Genomic DNA, 21,766 nt, shown 5'->3' with positions numbered 1-21,766 from the left:
TTCACTTTTCTTTTCCATTGTGCTCCCATGTCTTCTACAATTTTGTTCTGTTTTCCTTGCCAGAAGATCTTTGCATTTGCCTAGAAATGTCTCTTTGCAGAGGGTCTCTGAGGTTGAATTCCATGTTATATCTAGTAGTTTTACCAACAAACAATCTCTTAAGTGCCAGTATGGTGGGCACACTAGTAAATGGGACAGAAAAAGTCTGAGAGAAGGTGGTGCTGTAAATTGGAGTAGGAAACATATCTAATACATTAGAAAGTAATGACTGTGATGGGCAATACCATGAAATAGGGTCTCAGAGTACAGGACAGGGAACTGGAAACTTAATTAATGTGGTGAAGGTAAGCCTAGAAGGGGAGGTCTTTTTTTTTTTTTTTTTGGTTCAGGTCGTGGGGCCTGAACTATGGGCCTGGGCGCTGTCCCTCAGCTCTTCAGCTCAAGGTTAGCGCTCTACCACTTGAGCCACAGCACCACTTCAAGCTTTTTTTCCTTTTTTTGCTTATGTGGTGCTGAGGAATCAAACCCAAGGACTCATGCATGCAAGGCAAGTGCTCTACCACAGAGCCACCTTCCCAGCCCCAAAGGGGAGGTCTTGAACAATGATTTGAAGAAAGGGAAACAGTCATCTTTACTTGCAAGTAACCAAGGCTAGTCTCACACAAAGCAGAGAAAACAGCTAATGCCAAGAACAGGGATGGGCTGCAAATTGAGCTCAGTGGAAGAGCATTTGCCTAGCATGTGAAGAGGCCTGGGTTCACTCCTCAGCTATCGAAAGTGTCTCTGTCTTGAAACATTTCGTACTTCTTTTTACTGCCTGAGTTGGCTCTTAATCTCTCAGGTGGTGTTTGGGGCCCTATAGTATCCTAAAGCCTATTTCACATTTTGACTAGAGTACTGGGTGCAGTGTAGTTCAGTGTGGAGAGAACAGAGTCTCTGGGAATTCACAGGGATAGAAAGCAGATAAATGGCAGCCTGGGGTTGGGGGGAAAAGGAAGGAGCTTCAAGGGTTCTGGATCCAGACAGTGGCAATAGGCATGCACATTGTGATTGTACTATATATCACTAATGTACACTGTAGGTGGCTAAAATGGTAAATTATATATTATGTGTTGTATTCAGAGTATGTGTGTGGGTGGAGCGGGGGTGGGTGGTCTTGCCCCTTAATCCACATTTGCTGGATGTATTTTGACTTGGAATCAGAGTTCAGTCACTCTACTGGGTTGGATTTTTGCAAGAAACCCATTTTTTCCCCCCTAGGCTTCAGTGGTGATAGGGGCATTTATGGAGGATAATGTTGTACAGCAGGAAGCATTTGCCATGCTTCTCTCTTCTCTCTTTTAACCTTTTTCTTTCAGTTGCTCTCCTTCTCCCTCAAAAATTCCATTCCTATTTCCCCCTTCTCATATCTGGGGTAATATCCCCCTTTATCTGAGCTTCAAGTTTTAGGATTTTCACATGTGCCCCAGTGACTTCTCAAAATGCTTTTCTTCACCACAATTGATTAGTCTCTCAGGGGAGAGCTCACAGCCCACCTACCAGAACTTGTAGGAGGGCTGGCCCTTTGATAGGTACAATTCGAATTCAGCCAGCGCTTAGTCCTAGAGGAGACTCTGGTTCTATCTGGTCTTACTGTATTGATTCCTTGCATGAGGGCCATTCTGCTATACAAGTCATCATGCATGAAGTCAGAATTAAGACAACTCTTCCTTAGATTACCTTGTGTCTAATGCTCAAGAAATACAAAGACTTCCATTAGTCTGTATGCTATCATATAATCTGCTCCAGTATATGGATTATCAACTGGATTGAAGGCTGTATTTCAACCCATGCTGGACTATCAGCTTGGCCACTTGAACCATGAACAACCTTTCCAACTATTCTTAGCAGCCCTATAAATAGGGAAATGTTATATGTAAGGTAATATTTGACCAATAGCTTCTTACTGGGGCTAAAAAGACAGAATTCTCCAATTTATATTTTTATTGATAAACAATATATTTAAGTAAAGAATTTATTTATTAAAGAATCAATAAATCAAAACAGTTCTTGGAATAAAAACAGCACCTTTAAAAACTCCTCAAATAGATTATCTTATACCCATAATGGTATTTTTTTTTACTTAAGGGTCTACTATTAGTCATTACATTAAAAGTTATTGTTCTAATGAATTACTCAGGATGCAAAAACCCCACAAGTTTTACCTTTTCATTGGTGAGTGATGTGTGAACTAATAAGAAACCTGTGCTGTGGACTCCATTAAGGTTCAGCTGGATTTGGCTGAGGAGAGATTTGTTGAAGAGCTTCAACCTTTAAGTGCAGAGAATAAATGGATGGTGACATCATTACACCTTGACAAATAGAAATTATATTAAGCGTTTTCTTTTCCTTTTCATTACTAAGGATGATTTATTTTAGTGACTTTCAATTCATAAACCTATAGATTGTCTGTAAAGTTACAAACCTTTTAAGTTTGTAACATGCAACAGGGATGGATGGTTAATAGCATTCATGAACCATACCATGTAATGATATTGGAGCTGTTTTCTCCGTAAAAGGTGCATTATAAACAGGTGCTAGGAATTTATAGCAAGCAAATTTGTAAGTCGCATATGCCTGGTCTTATTTTCCAGCCAGCCATAATGCCAACTTATCATAAGTGACATGACATGTGACCCTGTTCCATTTCATCTTCATCAAATACTGAATGATATTGGAAGGATTTGGAAGGCAAACTGGAAGAGTCAATAGAATTGTTTGCAACATGAAAAAAATAACTGCAGCCTCTCCTATAACCTTTGTTCACTCAGCAAATCCTGCATTTGTTTTTTCCAGTTGATTATTTTTTGTACACTCTTCTTAAATGCTTGGTATTTCCATGAAATTTTCTGTTATTATTACCTCAGACGCCATCTTTTCCTGTCCACTCCATTCACTGGAGCACATGAATTCAAATGCATGTATTTGGATAATGTATTCTCCAGTTGAGATTATAGTGACAAAAGAATGCCTGAGTGTTCATGGGTGATATTTAAACAAATTACAACAGATTGAAAACCATATAGGTTTTGTTTATCTGGACCCAAATCAGGGAATGAAATGTTTGCATAAAGAGAGGAGGGCTGTGTGTATGGATATTTGTATATATTTATTGTGCTCAGGGGGTGGGGAAGTGTATGTATATGTGTGTGAGGAAAAGGACAGAGATAGAGAACAGAGAGAGGACAGAGAGATGGGAACGGAAGAGAGGAGGAACTTTGCACTGAAGAGGACATTCTTATCTACTATGAATTATTTTATATTGAGATTAAGAGAAAATTAGAATAGGACCATTTAGAGGAAACTCACTAGGAAACATATGCTGGAAATGATGGGGAAGGGAAGCAGCCCAGGAGTGGTAGAGGCAGCAGAATCGTCAGCAGGTCTTGGGTCCCCTGAGCTAACAATGGAGAGCGATGGCAGGGAGAGGTGGAATTAGGCTTGGTGGCCAAGTGAGAAAGGATAATAGGTCTTCACCAGGCATGGAGTGCACAGGCCAGATGAGCTTGCTAGTAAGTAGCACATACAAGGTTGTGCAAAACCTTGGTTAAGTGGAACACATTCAAACCTGTGATGTAGAGTCCCAGAGCCAAGAGAGTTCACAGAATGGCAGCAACAGGACTCACATCCTCACGATCATCATTTCTACGTGGCTTGTTGAAGGGCCCTCAACCAGACCCTTACATCCTGTATCACAGAATCACTGTCATATTATGTTGAAAGAGGATTAAGTTGAAAGAGGCCCTAGAGTGAACCCATCATACCACTGACATCCTTCTGGTAAGCTGACCAAATCCCACTGCCACAAGGCTATGCCTAACCGAGGGCATGATTGACTCCACATTTCCCATTCCTTCTAACATGTTGTTCTTTCTGGAAAGATGACTATCCAGTTAGCATCACTGCATTTAGCATCATGGTGAATATTTACTTTTCAAGCTCTGCACTGTCCTATATTGCTACATTTATTCTGTATCTGGCCTCCTCTCCCCTAGCCCTGCCCTCAGCATCTACTAGGCTATAACTGTAGCATCCCAAGGTTGTTTTGTTTTGTTTTACTTTAAAATTTAAAAAACTGAGACTCTAGGAGAGGAAGACAAATAATCAGGAGACTGTAAAAATAAGACTATGGAGAAAAAGAAGAAATTGACATTAATGAGCCAGGAAAGGAGCTGTTTTCTGAGAGGTTATTAAAACAGACAACAAACCAACCTCCAACTCCTAAAATACTCATTTGACCCTTAGTTTCCTGACTTTATTTTATTTTATTTTTGTTGGTTGGTAGGGCTTGAACAACTGGGCCTGGGCGCTGTCCCTCAGCTCTTCAGCAAAGGCTAGCACTCTACTACTTGAGCCACAGTGCCACTTTCTGGTGGTTTATTGGAGAAAAGAATCTCATGGACTTTGCTGCCTGGCCTGGCTTTGAACCATGATCCTTAGATCTCAGCCTCCTGAGTAGCTAGGATTACAGGTGTGAGCCCCCAGAACCCACCTCCTTTTTCTTTTTCTTTTACTTTTTTTTTTAATAGAAAAGGATTTTGACTACTTTTTTCCTCTTCATCTATTTACTTATTTTGGGAATGGGGAGGATGGAAATGAAGAGTGGATAAAAGAAAGACAATTCCATCCTATATCCTAGAACCCTTGTGGTCTTAAGTAGCAGGAGAGGGAAAGTATTATTGATGTATAGTTGAGGTAGAGCATGTGGAATTTCTGGGACCTCAAAAAAAAAATCACTGTTTTTCAAAAATTATTTTCCCCCAAATACAGGAACTTGTTGTAAAGCAAAGTTTCAGTCTTGAGCATTGTTCCAGTGGGCAGACTTGGGAACAATTGGGCCAGCAATCAGCTGTCTTTTCAGTAGTGTGCAGATGGCAAGATGGTAGAATTTGCATCAAATCCCCAGCATAGCACCTGGCATTGAGAGATTCTGGAGAAAGAATGGTGGAACTGTTTTGAATATCCAGTCTTTTCAACTTCTGAATGATCAGAAGACAGTAAACTTTTGAACCAGCACACATTCAGGGGCAACTTCTAAATCCAAGGCCTTGATGGCTATTGTGGGCTGAAAGTTGTGGAGATAGAGAAAGCTGATAGGAAATTTTAATACAGGGCTCAGGTTGAACAATTTCTTTCTACTGTTAAAAGACCATAGTTTGCAATCACAGAAAATGAGTTCCCCCCCCCCCACCAAATTTGCTTGAGAAAAAAGTAATGTCACCAAGTGTTCTTTTGTTGTTGTTGTTGTTATTGTTGTTGTTGCTGTTTTTGTATGCAGGTACTGGGGCTTTAACTCTGGGCCTTAAGCTTGCCCTTAGGTTTTTTTTTTTTTTTTTTTTTTTGCTCAATGATGGCACTGTACCACTTGTGCCACACCTATACTTACAACTTTTTGCTGATTAATCCCGAGATAAAGAGTCTCACTGACTTTTCTGCCTGGCCTACCTTAGAAACCTAATCCTCAGATCTCATTCTCCTGAGTAGTTAGGATTACAGGTGTGAGCCACCAGAACCTGGCTTCCAAGCATACTTTTGCATGCTTTTCAATGCCAAGGTGAAGGGAAGTAATTCTTTGGTTAGGATCAACTGGTATCATCAGCTGAATTGTGCCTCCTCAAAGACACTAAAATTCTAACCCCCAGAACCTGTGAGTGTGGCCCAATTTGGAAACATCTTATTTGTAAGACAATGAAGATAGAGTCATGAGGGTAGACCTGATACCCTTATAAAAAGGGAAGGTTGGAACACACAGCAGCAGGGAGAATGCCAGGTGAAGATTAGAATCATGCAGCCACAAGCCAGGAGATGTGAAGGAGTGCTGAAAAAAGCAGGGAGCAGATTCTCCACCACAGTGCTCAGAGGAACCAACCCTGATGAGCCTGACAATTTGGACTTTAACCTCCAGAATGGTGGGTCAATACATTTCTGTCTGAGCCTTCTAGTATGCTCTATTTATTATGGTAGCCCTCCAAAGCACACAGGATTGGGAAATTCTCTCACTCTGCCTTCTTCAGCAAATGCAACCTTGGCTGTGGGTCTAGGCTTTAGAAAAGGGTCCCTCTCTCCAAAGAGGACTGACTACATGTTTCATGTCAGACAGAAATGCTTTCCTCATTGCACGGCCATCAGTGGATATTCATTTTTCTAAAAGCCCTAGATAGTAATGGATTTTATTTTCCAAGGGTTTGGGTTTCCTTAGCCATCTCCTCAGTTGGAAATAGTGTGACCATGGACACAGTCTCCCAGAGTTCCATTTTCGAGAGGTCTTTGTAGGGATGGGTTAGCATCTGTTAGTGATGAAGTAACAGTCTCATTATCATGTTTCTTCCTAAGAAAAGACTTGGGGGTAAATAAATCATTCTGTTTGTGTCCTGCAGTGTAACAAACCAGGTCATCCTTTTGTTCTTCCAACAGCAAAAACAAGCATGTTGTCAAAACTGGAGTCAGGCAAAAGGGTGGTGGCCATGGGGGGGGGGGGAGATATAACCTCATTGCCTTGTGGACAATTATCTTATATTTCCTCTAGAACTTGACAGAAACAAAATGTTAGAGCCAAGTTTGTTTGCACTTTTCCTGCATAGCCCCCACCTCTCGATTACCACCATCTCAAGATCCGCCCTTGGCACGTTCAGGCTGCCAGATGCTTGTGGCCTCCCATTTTTATGCCACTCACACTTGAATTTATTACCACAATGGGTTAGGGTTGTCACAGCTGGGGCCCTGAGAGCTATCTGTAGTCTGTTGGATTCATTAGGCAAATCCTTCTATGCCACACTCAGCCAGAGCCCATTTGAAAATGCCCATGTCCTTAAGAAAGCCCTTAATCATGGTAATATCAGGCCACATGGAAACTTCAGAGAAGTTGGCCATCACCCACCTGGCTGTTAGCTAAGTCTGCTGCTGGGCAGCCCTGCCCAGGTTGTTCAGGGGAGCAGACTGCAGGAAGCCTTTCCTGACATTGATGGCTTTGTTTCTCACTGCATCTGTCCTCCTGCAACTCCAGCTGGTGAAGCCCCAGGGGCTCAAAAGCAGGCTCTTTGTGGGCAAGCTTGGATGCTCATGCCTTCTTTTTCCCTCCCTCCCTCCCTCTCTCTCTTTCTTTGTCTTTCTCTCTCTCTCCCTTCCTTCCTCCCTCCCTCCTTTCCTCCAGCCCTTCCTTCCTTCCTTCCTTCCTTCCTTCCCTCCCTCCCTCCCTCCTTCCCTCCTTCCTTCCTTCCTTCCTTCCTTCCTTCCTTCCTTCCTTCCTTCCTTCCTTCCTTCCTTCTTTCCTTCCTTCCTTCCTTCCTTCCTACCTTCCTTCCTTCCTTTCTTCTTTTCCTGCTTCATTGTCCACTCACCACAGAAAGGCCCTGGCAGCAGTCATTTATGTGTTGCCTTCACATGTCCTGGGTCCTGCATTGACCTAGATCTTCCTTTCTGTTTTGGTAAACCTAAGTATAATCTAAAGCACAGCTCACATGCGATGTTGAGGCTGTTAGAGACAGCTAGTTATCTGGGTGATTCTTCCCTCTTTCTTACTCAGACATCCTATTTTGGATCAGGGTGGCCATGGGCCCTTGTGGCTTGGTATGATCAAGTGATCTAATTCTGACCAATTAGATGAAAGTCCAGTGAGGACACTGTGAGGGCAATTTTGTTGTTGTTGTTGTTGTGAAAAAGGAACAGTTATGGTTGGCATCCAGTTTTTTTCTTTCCTTTCTGATCTTCTGTCTGTATGATAAACATGAATTAAAGTTCTCTCTGGAGATTTGGACCTGTCTAAAATGCTGTTCCTATTGTAAAAACACTAGAGAATCCTTAAGTATTCTCTAATTCTGCATAGGTTTTTGTTCCTAATCATAGTGTGGAAGAATTGACTTTATAAACTTAAATACATGTCCCTTTCTAGAAGTTCAGAGTCCAGAGCTCTTATATCAATCACAAAGTTCTTTTGTGTTTTGTGACTCTTAAGTTATGACAGACTACTTGGTTTCTTCTCCTTCTTCTCCTCCTCCTTTTGTTCTTCCTCCTCCTCCTCCTTTTTCTTCTGTGCCAGGATGGGGCCTTGAACTCTGGGCCTGGACCTTAGGGTTTTATTTTTGTTGTTGTTTTCTTTTTGTTTTTGCTCAAGGTTGATGCTCGAGCATTTGAGCCACATCTACACTTTCAACTTTTTGCTGGTTAATTGGAGATAAGAGTCGTATGCACTTTTCTGCCTGGATTGGCTTCCAACTGTGATTCACAGATCTTAGCCTCCTGAATTGCTAGGATTATAGGCAGGAGTCACTGGTGCCTAGCTTCATTTGGTTTCTGAGGAAACTTAGCTGTTGAAGAATGAATTGTGAACTTGCTGTCATAGTAAAAGGACTAGTAGTTCAAAGTGATGTGGAGAGTTCTGGGCACTGAGCTGGGAGTGCTTTCTGATCAATACCACATTTATCTGATCCCTCTGATGTATTTAGTCCCAAGTATGCATAATGATACCATCAAACAAACTCTTTCTAATTAGCTGGCTAAGGGTAAACATAATGAAACTCAACGGTTCTAAGTTTTGATGAGCATGAACATCACCTCTGCGTGATTGTATTGGGACAGTGAGTTTTCAACACAAACAGATCATTCCCTGCCCTAGCTTAGATCTTTGCCTCACATGACCTCACACAACTTGAGTTACCCTTCAGAAGAGAGTAACTGCAAGCATGTAATCATTTGTACTCCATGCAGTAATATTCATATTCACTTCATAAGCTAAAATAAAGCTTGTAGCAGTGATAAAAAAATATGCCTGTATGTGAGAGACAAAATATAATTAAATGTTTTGCTTCAACACAGTTTACTTTGGTTTTAGATGAGAAATTAGGCCATAAACTGCTTTTAGGATTGACATGTAGTTTTCCCCCCTCTGCAATCAGTGATTACCTAAAACTGAGGAAACAAAGCCATAGACAGAAATGATTCATCTGTGTCACATTGGAATAGAAGTTGAATCGTAAGTCCAAGACCTTTCTAAATGGTTTTATTTTCTGAGCTAGGACAGGAAATTTGGATAGCTTTATCAAGCTCTTCCTCCAATATCTCAGAAAAATCATTAACCTGCTCATTAAAAAATAACCTGTTCATTAAAAAAATGTCTTAACAAACTGAGTGTTTATCTGGTGTCTCTCTCCACGTTTCTTCTCTTATCAGGTTTTGAGTGGCAAAGTTGTTAAAGACACAGGTCTTTATTTACTTCATCTTATTAACACAACTATTCAATCTGATCTAGTATTTTTCAATAATATTCTAGAAATGTATTTTTCTTAAGAAAACCTACTACTCAGCATCCTGCTTTATTAAATCATTTAAAAATGAGATGAAAATAAATTCATTGTGTAAATTAATCTTTGTGTCCAAACATAACACCTATCTCTGAGGTCACTTTTTCGTTGTTTGAAATGCAGTATACAGTGACTTCAAGTTCCCTATTCATGTATTAAATATTCTTTGTGAAAGGAAGTACAGGAAAATAAAGCAACAGAAACCCCGAGCAAGGTCTGAAGCTGTCACTCCATTTTTATGCCCCACTTTTTTTTTTAATTGTGCAAATACTGTACAGAGGGGTTACAATTACATGGGCAAGATAATGAGTACATGTCTTATCAAGCATTGTTGTCTCCTCCTTTGCTTCCCCTTCCCATCCCTTCCTATCTCCCCATCCCCCCCTCCCCTTGCCCCCACCAAAGTTGTAAAGTTTGTTTTTTGATATAATGTCTTGTACATCTTTTACGGTGGTGATACTCCCTCCGTGAACCATTCCTCCTGGTGTTTAAACCCTTTAAATATTGTGGGCATGGCCCATGCAACTTGCTTTGGCTAATTAGGAAGTTTGATAAGAGAAGAAGCTTAGTAAGATTTAGCCACTGGGTGTTCCCTCCTGCAACCATCCACTGCCATGCTGTGGGGAAGCCCAAGCTAGCTTCATGGTAAGATCATGTCAAAGATAAGTGAGGCCTAAAACACACAGCCGCTGTCAAGTCATTTGAACCTTCTCAGATTCATGACAGATACTGCAGACCTGAAATCAAAGTCACTATGATTTCCTATTAAAATTCCTTATCCAAGGAACCATAAGCAAACAGGACTCCTATTGTTTGGAGTGGTTTTTCTATATCAGTAGATAGTAGGCAAGAGTTGGTAGATATGTACTCATTTGGACCCTAACAATGTATTGCGTTATAATATTTCAGTCATAATATTCAATGTGCATATGTGAAAAAGAAGCCAAGTTGAAGGGATAGGTGGGATTGGCAGAGATGCGGAAGAATGATGGATGTGGTGATGTTGATTAGGATGCATTATACACATATACCGACATATTGAATTGAAACTCTTTTGTATAACTAGTTGAAGATTAAAAAAACTAGCTGGGTGCTGATGGATCATGCCTGTAATATTAGCTACTCAGGATGTTGAGAGCTGACAATCATGGTTCAAAGTCCAGGGGATTCTTTTTTATTTTATTTATTTTTATTTATTTTATTTTTTTTTTTGGGTCCGGTCGTGGGGCCTGAACTCTGGGTCTGGGCGCTGTCGCTCAGCTCTTCAGCTCAAGGCTAGCGCTCTACCACTTGAGCCACAGCGCCACTTCCAGCTTTTTTCTTTTTGCTTATGTGGTGCTGAGGAATCAAACCCAGGGCCTCATGCATGCAAGGCAAGCGCTCTACCACTGAGCCACCTTCCCAGCCTGTCCATGGGATTCTTAACTCCAATTAACCACTTAAAGAAAAAGCCAGAAGTGGAGGTATGGATCAAGTTGTAGAACAACAGCCTTAAGCAAAAAAAAAAAAAAAAAAAAAAAGCTAATAGACAATCTACTCAGGCCATGAGTTCAAGCTCCAGTACTGGAACAAAAATAAATAAGTAGGGGCTGGGAAGATGGCTCAGTGGTAGAGTGCTTGCCTTTCATGCATGAAGCCCTGGGTTCTATTCCTCAGTACCACATAAGCAGAAAAAAGCTGGAAGTGGTGCTGTGGCTCAAGTGGTAGGGTGCTATCCTTGAGCTGAAGAGTGAGGGACAGTGCCTAGGCCCAGAGCTCAGGCCCCACGACTGAGAAAAAAAAAAAAGTAAATGAAATAAAATGAATGGCCTCAGTTTGGATTCATTCTTTGTCCCATAACTTGCTTCATGTGCTTGGGCAAGTTCTATGTTTCCTTAGTTTTAAGAGAGGAATAATAATGGAGCCCAAATCTTTCATAGGTTGCTGTGAGCATGTAAAAAACTCTGGAGCAGCACTTGGCACAGAGTCCACACTGGACATGTGTCAGCAGTCCTGTTTCTCTAGCCAGGTTCCCCATGAGATCAGATTAGCCTCCTACCTGAAGTGGAGGGAAGGTGGAGGTTACTCATAAGGGTTATGCTACAGGACAGTAACAAATGTTCCAGATGATCATGTGTGGAATCACCAGAATTGTTGTGTTGTCATGGTACATAATAAGGGTTGTGATCTTTCTGGAGACACTTCTCAGTTGGCAACTTTGCCTATCCAAAGAAGTAAGTATTGCATAGCTTAGTTAAGCCTGCAAAGAAGCTCAAAGGTTCTGTGTCTGCTTTTAAACTTGCCCTGCTGGGTTAGTGTCCAGTATGGCTTCACAATGTTGAGTGTGTTACTGAATCTCTGTAGACTTTAATGACACATCTGTCAAAGGAGGAAGGGTCAAGCTCACTGACCTCAGCAGCTTTTTTTTTAAATGAAATGATGTCATTTCAGATTTGCACATGGGGGAGGTATCTGGAATAGATAAGCGCCTGTCCTCCTTCACCAAGAAACAGGCTGAGTGCAAATCCAACCTCTACAGGGCTCATTGGGGAGCAACATAAAGAGCTTCCCCCAATTCCCACCACTTGTTCCTGCATTGACTGTGCCCAGGTCTGCTTTAGCAGGTGTTACCTCTTTACCCGAGGCAATCGCTAGGCTTTGATTAGCATGACATTTATTTACCCCATCCTTTGGCATAACCCCTACCAGTAGCACCTGGAGGTGCTCAGTATTTGCTAAGAGAACAAAATAAACATTGTCCAGAGGGAAATGCAGTCCTTTGATTTTGCCCTCACCCCTTTGACTGCTTGTCATCTCCCAGGAAGGGGAAGATCATGAGGAAGAGAAAGCAGACCTAGAGAAAGTGGTGGTAGGGCAGCACAAAATTAGAAACCAGGTCTCTGATTCTTTGAATTAAGGGTAAATGCTTGCAGAATTCTTCAACTCTCTACTGGATATTTCTTTTTTTCCCCCTTTCATCTGAGACAGGGACTTGAACTTGATATCTGACTCTCATTGGCAGGTACCCTACCATCTAAGCTATACCTTGAACCCCTGAGCTCTCTACTGATTCAAGAAAAGTCTTTGAAGCTTTTCAAATGTAGTGGCTAGGTCTGGTAAAAGTGCACCAAGAGTATTCCTGTGAACATGATCATACAGATTTAAAGGTCAAGTCCTTTCACCTGACACAAGGTCATAAAAATACAGCATAAGTTGATTAACTAACTGGCCAATTCTTTTTGTAATGTATATTTTCAGGGCTTCTAGTTCTTAATGTATACCAAGTGGCAAATTGAGGGGTCCATCCATTCATTCACATGCTTCCTACTATCTTTGTGCTTTTGTAGATACCATTTAGAAATACAGCACAATGCTGTTATGAAATACACCATATTGCTGATCTGTTTCTCATATCAGATCTAATGTTTCTAGGTGAAAATTCCTTCATGACTTCTATTTGGATATTATATATTTTCTGAATCTCTAGAAATTTATTTGAGTGCTTATTATGTGTTAGGAACTTGGCTTGGCACCCAGGAAATGATTGTAAACAAGGTCTGACCATTGTTCTCACAGAGCTTAGATGATATCTTGTATTATCTCTACGATGGTAGCATAAGAGAGTAATTATACACATTTTATGGAGGAATAAAGTGAGTCAGCAAGGAGTAACACAGCTAGCTAGTGGCGGAGTCCAAATCCATATAGGGTTTTGGTTGACTCCAAAGCTTTTAATCTTAGACATTGGTTCATTATCTCTCTTTATCAACAAAATTGCATGATTCAAGAAGATGGTTTTTATTTTGGGTTATTCACTGCATATTCATGAAGAGTCAGTTTTCCATGCCATTATCACTTTGGAAATACAGTGTTCAGGGTTACTGAGGCAGTGTGATAAGATGTGTAAGGAGACAAAATAGTCCTGATGATACACTTAGTGCTCCACCTCAGGAGTTTGTTGCTAAGAACCTCCATCAATTTGCTGCCGAGTATGGCTAAAGGGTTTTGCTAAGAGTTGTTCTGACAATGCTATTATAGTGCATTGAAATATTTATAAAATAGCATATATGAAATTAATTATGAAAATTAACCTGAAAAACCTTTGCCACTTGAATCAAATCTAAGATTCCTTTTTGAAAATTATTCTACGGGAGAATGTGCATGCCTTGAAAATGAAGAGTTCACAACGTCATTATTCTGAGACCTGTCCTTGCTCTTCTCATATTCAGTTAGCTAGTTAATAATCTATTCTTTAAGCTTGCTCTATAAAGAACATTATGCATATTTTGGCAATGAAGGATTCATTGTAATTCTTTTCTTATTAACTAGAACAATGTACATTTAGGCAAAATATTATGTGCTTTGGCAGATCATTCTGTGTTCAAAAGAATTGAGAATGACTTTGGGGAATATTGTGGCTCAACTGTGTGGGAATAGAGCCTTGATCTTAACAGGTCAAGATATTGTATGAATAGGCACTCTTTATGAGGAGGTGATATAAATGAAGCCACAGGGAAAGGCAAGTGAGTGGCCTAGGACAAGTAAGGCAAGATAGGAGCTTTGAGGGCATGGGGACTGAGCAATGAGGAAGAGAGAATACAGTGATCATCTAGCAAAGTGTGGTGCATCCTCTATGACAATGTAAAATGTTTGTTGCAGCAAAAAAAAATGGAAAGAAGTGAAAAGCTGTAAACACAAAGTAAGATGATTTTGTTCTTTGACTCTTTTTTTTTGGGGGGGGGGTCCAGTCGTGGGGCCTGAACTCTGGGCCTAGGTGCTGTCCCTCAGCTGTTCAGCTCAAGGCTAGCACTCTACCACTTGAGCCACAGCACCACTTCCGGCTTTTTTCCTTTTTGCTTATGTGGTGCTGAGGAATCGAACTCAGGGCCTCATGCATGCAAGGCAAGCGCTCTACCACTGAGCCACCTTCCTAGCCCCAGATTTTGTTCTTTGAGAAAAGAAGCAGCTGTGGAAGGAAGAAGAGATGGGGAAGAAGATAGGAAAGAGGGAAGGGAAGGAAGAACAGGAAGAAGAGGAAAGAGAAAGAAAAAGGAAGTAGAAAAGCGTGAGTTTTCAGTCTCCATGAAGAACGTTGCAATGTCCCAGGAAACTCCTTCTGGGGAAGAAAATTGAGAAGTATTGAAGTATTGAAGTGCCTTTCCAGTTCTACTTTGTCCTGGTTCCTGGTCTGCCTCAAATGGACTCAAACATGCACGGACAGAGATACTGAGGAGATCTGGCTCAGACCCTGGCTGGGTTCTGCAGGCTGAAAACTTCTGTGTCAATCTCTCAAGTCTACGCAAAAGGTTCCTGGTACCACTTCTTTGTGGTCCCACCTGTACTGGAGTTTTATGCCTGCAACTGAAATTGACTCACTCTCTTGGACATCTGCCCTTCCTTGGGGGGTCACCCAGGGCCTTGCAGGTTTCTGTTTCCTTGTTAGCAACAGAACTAGCCCTTTAAACAAGCAAAAAATTATTCCTTTATTTAAAAAATAAACTCAGATAAGGTAAACTGATAGATGTGGAGCTGCAGTGATTGAAGTAGAGATGAGCCTCATTAGCTGCTCCACAGGAGCCTCTGGTGGGTTCTTTGAACCCTGAGGTTTTCAGGGAGCCAGGTATGAATACCTTGTTTTAGGCCTCACTTTGCCACTTGTGTGCTGGTGAGCTGGATCCAAGCTGAGCTCCTGGGAGATTTGGCATGGATTGCAGATGGAATCTGTAGGGAATTAATGGGTTTAGGAGAAAAGAACTGGTAGTGATAGTTTAGATAGATGGAAAAGATGGCTGAAGAGCCATTTTCCATGCTCTTAGCAGGTTTGCTGATACCCTTTGAAAACACAGCAAAATGCTGTGATGAAACAGTTATTTTGCTGACCTATTTCTACTATCAAGCCTCAAGTGCCATCTGAGAATTCCTTCCTGACATTTCTTGGAAGACATATGTACTTTTGGCTCTCTAGAAAAATTTGCCAAGAAATTAGGGACAGGGAAAAAAAATAATTCTATGATGATTAAAACTTAACAACCAACACAGAGCCACTGCTAATTAGGAGGAACCCACAGACATCAGATAACAAGTAAGAACGGAAAAGAAGAAGTAGTCAGAGGTTAAGGTTAGCATTTTCTAACAGCCTGACTAGAAGCATAGAGGAGACAAACGTTAGCATATACTGAGTCAGTCTTGCTTGTGGCTGAGGGCATTAGAATTTGTGTTCATGGTCCTGTGTGCTGCTAATGGTGACTCATTCTTGCAAATCAAACGTGTTAATTTGTATGCATAGGGTACCTTCTACAAGCCCTGTGAATAGTGTTCCAAGAAATAGTGAGCTTTGAGAGCAGCATGAGATCTTAAATTGGAAATTTAGACTTTGAGTCTATGTAGAGCTTTTAATTTTACTGGGGGATGTGAATGTTATGGAAATACTATCCTGTAATGTTTGCTAGTGTTTTCCAATAGTCAACTATTTTCTATAGCCAACAGGGTTTTTTAAATTACTTCTTATTAAATAGGCAATTTGATAGATTTCTATGATATAAGGAATTTGAGAAATGTTGAAAGTATTTTAAGAATAGTTTATGATTTGAGAGAATTCCTGAGGATTTCCAATAATTCAGATTTCATTGCTTGTATTCTGGTTACTATCTATGAAGTGTTTGAAAACACTACCTGCTCTGGCCTTATATAATGTTTATTTAAATATTCTCAAATCATGGATCTCAATTTGTCTTATACAATGACTATGAGCAAATTTGAAACTAATCCGAAACTTGCATAAGTTTTCACAACTGACTTAGGAAGTAAGGGTTTTTTTTAACCATTAAAAATGGAGGGTTGGAGTTTTCTACTGAAGAGTATATGAATTGCTTAGTACATTTTTCTAAAGCTTTTGTTTAAAATAAGTTCCCAAGTTAGGAGAATGAAGGAAGTGGTGATATCAATCAAGATGCATTGTAGTCACAAACTGACATGTTGGATTGAAAACCCTTTGTACAATTACTTAAATTGATTAAAAATAAATTATATAAAATAAAATGTTTTCAGAGTCACTTGGTGTGTCCATATATTTAGCTTTGTGTATGTATGTGTGTGCATGATATAAATAATCAGCTAGCCGTGTCTCAATGTGAAGAAAAATGACATTGCTTCTTTGTTTTTAATATTAGTTCTTCTGAAGCCCCGAGACACACCATGGAGCCTCAAAATGTGAATTATGTACATGGATATCATATGAGAATTCTTGTGATTTGACTACAATGTTCCTGTTAGCAGCAGAATATCGTATGCTATTGCTTTGAGTATAATCACAGTTTTATTAAATGTTTTTTATTAAATAAATTTTAGTTTGGTCATCAGGCCATTTTGCTTTATGAAATATTACTTGCCATTTTGAGAGTAAACAATAGAAGGAAAGGGAATGTTTGCATTATCCACTGTTTCTAATCAGTGGTTGCTTATCACTGAAGATGATTTCTCTGTGTTTAATAGTTATGAGAGCAGCTCTGTGACCTTGGCCTCTGAGAGGAGAGAGGACATTGCTATAGTCTGAGTTGGCTTAGATGGTGCGTTTATCAGCTTATTTTAACAGGTACCAGAGACAGTCACCTTAGAAAAAGAAAAGGTTTATTTTGGTTCATGGTTTTGGAGGTTTCAACAGATGTTTGTTTGGTTGTCCCCAGTGCTTTAGAGCCTGTTTCAAAGTAATACTTCACAGATGAGAGCATTCACTTCATAGCCTGGAATTGAAAAAAGTGTCACTGTCACATTCATGACTTTGAGTCATGACCCTTCATGACTCAAAACCTCCTACTAGGTGCCACCTCTTAAAATTTTTACCATCTCCCAATAATGCCAAACTTATGATCAGTCTTTAATACATATAGACCTTTGAGGGACATTTAAAATCCACACTACAGTAGATGGATGATTTTTAAATTAACTAGAGCTCTGTATTTATATAACTTTACCACCAATCCAATGTGCTACTGAAATTTGTAATGCTACCAAATGTTTACAATGTCAATCTATAATATGATGTGAAATTTAGACTGGGTTAATTTCTTATATTATGTGTGAGCCAATCATTAAAATTTAAGAGGATAGCAGAGTACCAAGGGCTCATGCCTGTAATCCCAGCTGCTCAGGGGGCTGAGATCTGAGGGTTGCAACACTGGCAGAAAAGTCTGTGAGATTCTATCTCCAATTAACCAGCAAAAAGCCTAAAGTAGAGCTGTGACTCAAGTGGTAAATTACTATCCTTGAGCAAAGAAAAGATTAAGGACAGTGCCCAGGCTTCAAGTTCAAGCCCTAGGACTGATGCATACATGCACACACACACACACACACACACACACACACACACACACACACACACACACACACACACACACACACACACACACACACACACACACACACACACACACACACACACACACACACACACACACACACACACACACACACACCCCAATCATGATCTAATCTTCAAAACACAAAAATGGCGATTGTTAGTGAATACTGAGCTAGGAGTAATAATTAGACATTACTTTCTATGAAAGAATTTTACATCTTTAGGCAGTCTTTGGAAAGTCTCTGGCTACCTTTGATTGAAAATGGAAAAACAGAGAGTAGAAATCCTCACCTGTTTCATATTTCTCAATGTAGTAAGTACCATGAACTCAACTAATACAGTCTCTTTTCCAGAAAAAGGCAGAGTTATTTTATTGTAACAATTTTTTAAGACAAACATTATGAGTTTTAGATAACTGGTTGTTAAGAAAAAGACATTCTCTGACTTATATAACTAGAGAAGAACAAAAAAATCACACTATTGAAGAGAGGAGGTCAGCCACCTTTAATTCTTCTGGGAACTATAGTAGTTACAAATCAGCAAGGGAAAGAGAGAGAGAGATTCAAGTAGTAAGCACAGATAAGGAAGAAGTACTTTATTTTTCCATTGGAGGGAAGAAAGAATTCAATTATAAATAACAGAATTATGGGAGTTTAAACCAGAAGAGAATAGGGGTGCCTCATTTAATCTATTGTTCTCTGGAGATGCCCCAAGGGGAGACTGGTACCTTCTGGAGGGTAGCTGATGTGAGACAGTACAGAGAGAAGTGGATGTCCCCTCTCAGTCTGTGTATGGGGTCCATAGGGCTTCCTGTGTCCCTACCAACTACTTGGCTGCTCCTTCACTGGAGCAGCTGGAGGGCTGGCAGGAGCACTGATAGGTCTGTCTTCAGGCTCTTTGTACTTAAAGAGAAGGAGTCCCCAGGGCAGGTCTGAGTTTCAGGAGAAACCAGCCACCAGGCTTTCAGGCTTTAACCAAGTTGCAGCTGGGTGTGAGTCCAAATGTAACTTTAGATTGGGAACGCAACAGAAATGTGGCAAAAGGGAAAGGGGCTTTGAATTCCCTTTCTCTTCTTATATGTCAAAACATCCATTATAAACCTTTATTTTTATTAAGGGAAGTATGGCAGGAAAAGTTTCAAGGTCAATATGAAAATACTTTAGTATTGTCAGATATGATTTGAATTAATGTCCACATCAAGATTTCAGTGGCACAGCTCCTTTGTCAATGAAATACATAGCATTGTTATCATATTTTTCTGTCAGCTCATATCATTCTTTTACTAGGACATATGAAAAGAGGAGTGGATTTAAAAAATATTTTTTAGGTAGTAGAGACCCTTAAAATAGACAATAGACACTTATGGATTACATTTACAACATGAACCAGACCCACCCTTTCGGTCCCCAAACAGAGCTGACAGGTTGTATTTTTTTTCTCCTCAGTAGACATTATATAGATTAATTTCAAATTAAATATATCTTGGGCAACATGGCAGGATGCTAACTGTAGTGTTCATTCTCCATTTCTCAAAGGGCCAGAAAATGTGTGCTTCCTATGTAAGTTATCATAAGGACAGTAACTCTGATAAAGTCAGTGGGTAAATGAAATACACTAATGCTTTCATGATCTAGACTGATGTGTCTTTGGGTCTATCTGCTCTATGCTGTCACTGAAAGATGGCGGTGCTATAAGCCTACTTGCTGCACTATCAACCAGGGGTGGTCATTTTGTTCACTTAAATCAGAGCTGAGCTTTTAATGTGCTTATATTTTGGCTAAAGGAAAAAAAAAGACAATGCAAAAATCCCAGGGAAAGACTTTTCTTCTAAGCAGGTGCCAGTCACTGTTGGTGAATACTTAAGTCTCTTTGTCACATGCACACACGTGGCTGCAAAGTTGGTTGGCAATATAATCTCTACCAGGAAGACCCTGTGCCCAGGAAGCAAGAACAATGTCATTCTGACTTTGTAGACATTGTCCTCAGTGGGGAGGGGAGGGGCAAAAGATCTTAGAGACATACAAGATGGACATTTTGTATATCAGTAGTTAAATTCCAATTAACTCAGACACATTTTTTAATAATTACTTCATGAAAATACAAGTGATCTTTTTGTAGGCACTCTGGGATATTTGGATTTAGCTAACCATGGGAATAACAGCAACAGACCAGGAAATAAAGAGTAAATTTGAAGTCATGAAGTCATGTTTGAGTGACTCTCTTTGGACTTAATGGGGAGCCCTGGCTGTCCAACCGGGAATAAGAATATTTGGATGCAGCCTTGGTGTTAGGTCAGTAAGTGAACCTGGACAAAATCTCTTTGCTGTTCCTCAAATGTAAAGCTGGATCAATTTGGGCTTTGAAGTCCTTATTTAATCTTAAGAAGATGTATGGACCATGATAAAGATTGTACTTTTAGAATCTGTTCACATGAAAGACACAGAATAAAAAATACTCTTGACTAATTAAGCAGCACTTTTTGTGTGTGTGCTGGTCCTGGGACTTGAATGCAGAGCCTGGGAGCTGTCCCTGAGAATATGTCATCCTAAGAGAAACTAAACATGATGTGAAAGTTTATGTCAAAGCACTGGTATTTGTTTTGCTTTTCTCACTGAAAAGCATATTAATGATACTAATCAGAAACCCAAATGTTCAGATTTCAGAAGCTTTTTTAAAACATTTTATTATAGCAAATAAAATCCCGTTCTTGAAAACTATTTAATGGCATATAAAACAGAGATAAATGTGCTAAAACATTAATCGCATCTCTGAAAGTTGGGATTCTAAATAATTTTACATTTTCCCTTGATACTTGTCTGTGTTTGCTTTCTAATATTTTCTGTAATGAGAATCTTTAATTTTATAGTTGGGACAAAAACATTATTTAAGTGGCTTTCTTTTTCATAAAGTAGCTAGGTGATATACCCTTGCTGATCAAGCACATTAATTTTGTAAGGTTCTTTCTGGCACGAATACTAGGAAGCAGGAACATGTGTTGTTATTATGGTGAGTTTAGGTCAAGGAGAGAGGAGACAGACGCAAAAAGAAAGGGAGCGTGGGTGGATACAGACATAATAGTCAATGTCTATATGTTAAAAAAAAAAAAACCACCCAAAACAGATAACTTAAGGGGATGGGTGAGGTTGGGAGAGATGGGGGAGAATGATGTAAGAGGTGACATAGATCAAGATGCATTGTGTCCATAAACTGCCAAGTTGAATCGAAATCCCTTTCTACTACTATTAAAAGATAATAATAGTAAAAAAAAAAAAGTTCATAAAAACCAGAGCTCAAGCTACTGGGAGAAGGATTGTGTTCAAGAACTCAGGGACAGTTTACATAGCACATAATTGACTCTCTAGACAGAAGGTCTGGAATCTTTTATGGTATTTTTGAACTACCTGCTTTTGTGTTTCCCTTTATCTTCCATATGCAGTGTTTTGCTAGTTCTGCAGGATGAGAGGCAGCTTCCTCCCCACCAACTCTCATGACTGAAATCTCCATTTCCTCATCACTGCTTCAAAATACAAACAAGAGAGCTCCCTGGACAGCAAAAAATGCAGCAGTCTGAATGAACAGTCCTATTGGCCAAAGTTAATGTTCAAAAAGTACTACCAAAGGTTTTCAGAATTGGGGGCAAGCGTGTGGGAAATGAGAAATGTTCTCCTATATTGTTACAGCATAATGATGAATTGCTTTTGCTTTTCCAAAACCAGACTCAAGCTCCTCTGTTCACCTCTATTATCTGCTGCTGGTCTCCAAAGGCATATTACCATATTAATTCATTGTATTATACGATTTGGTCAACTAAATGAGCTTACCTTATGCCCTCTTAATGGCATTGCTTTTAATGTTGGCTTCATGGGATACATTTAACAAAACAGATGCGTCAAGGAAATGTATTTAAACTCAATTTGGTTTTAAAATGTCTAGTGGTCTCTCTAATGAGCCAGGTACAAAAAAAGTGTTATAGGCAACAAACACACCGTGATAAATGTAGAGCCTAAATGTTGAAATATCCCCAATGCCCAGGGCGATCAGACATGCGCTGGAAGGAAGTCATGCACCGCAAATGTGCTATTCCTAGATCTGAGGC

The 21,766-nt window shown here is 39.9% G+C and overlaps 1 long non-coding RNA gene across 2 annotated transcripts in view; it reads left to right on the top strand.

The window, feature by feature from the left end:
- LOC138809497 (uncharacterized) overlaps window positions 1-21,335 on the top strand; it is a 208,163-nt gene extending 186,828 nt beyond the window's left edge. For both annotated transcript variants that reach the window (XR_011366877.1, XR_011366874.1), the window contains exons 3-4: window positions 16,484-16,598; window positions 21,107-21,335. This is a non-coding gene — a long non-coding RNA (uncharacterized lncRNA). The remainder of the gene's footprint in view (window positions 1-16,483; window positions 16,599-21,106) is intronic.
- Window positions 21,336-21,766: the final 431 nt, after the last annotated feature.

Source organism: Dipodomys merriami, unplaced genomic scaffold, assembly GCF_024711535.1.
Source record: "Dipodomys merriami isolate MVZ:Mamm:240054 unplaced genomic scaffold, mDipMer1.0.p SCAF_5, whole genome shotgun sequence".
In the NCBI taxonomy this organism is placed as follows: domain Eukaryota; kingdom Metazoa; phylum Chordata; class Mammalia; order Rodentia; family Heteromyidae; genus Dipodomys; species Dipodomys merriami.
Note: the sequence above shows the minus strand (reverse complement) of the source record. Positions and strands in the feature narration are given on the sequence as shown.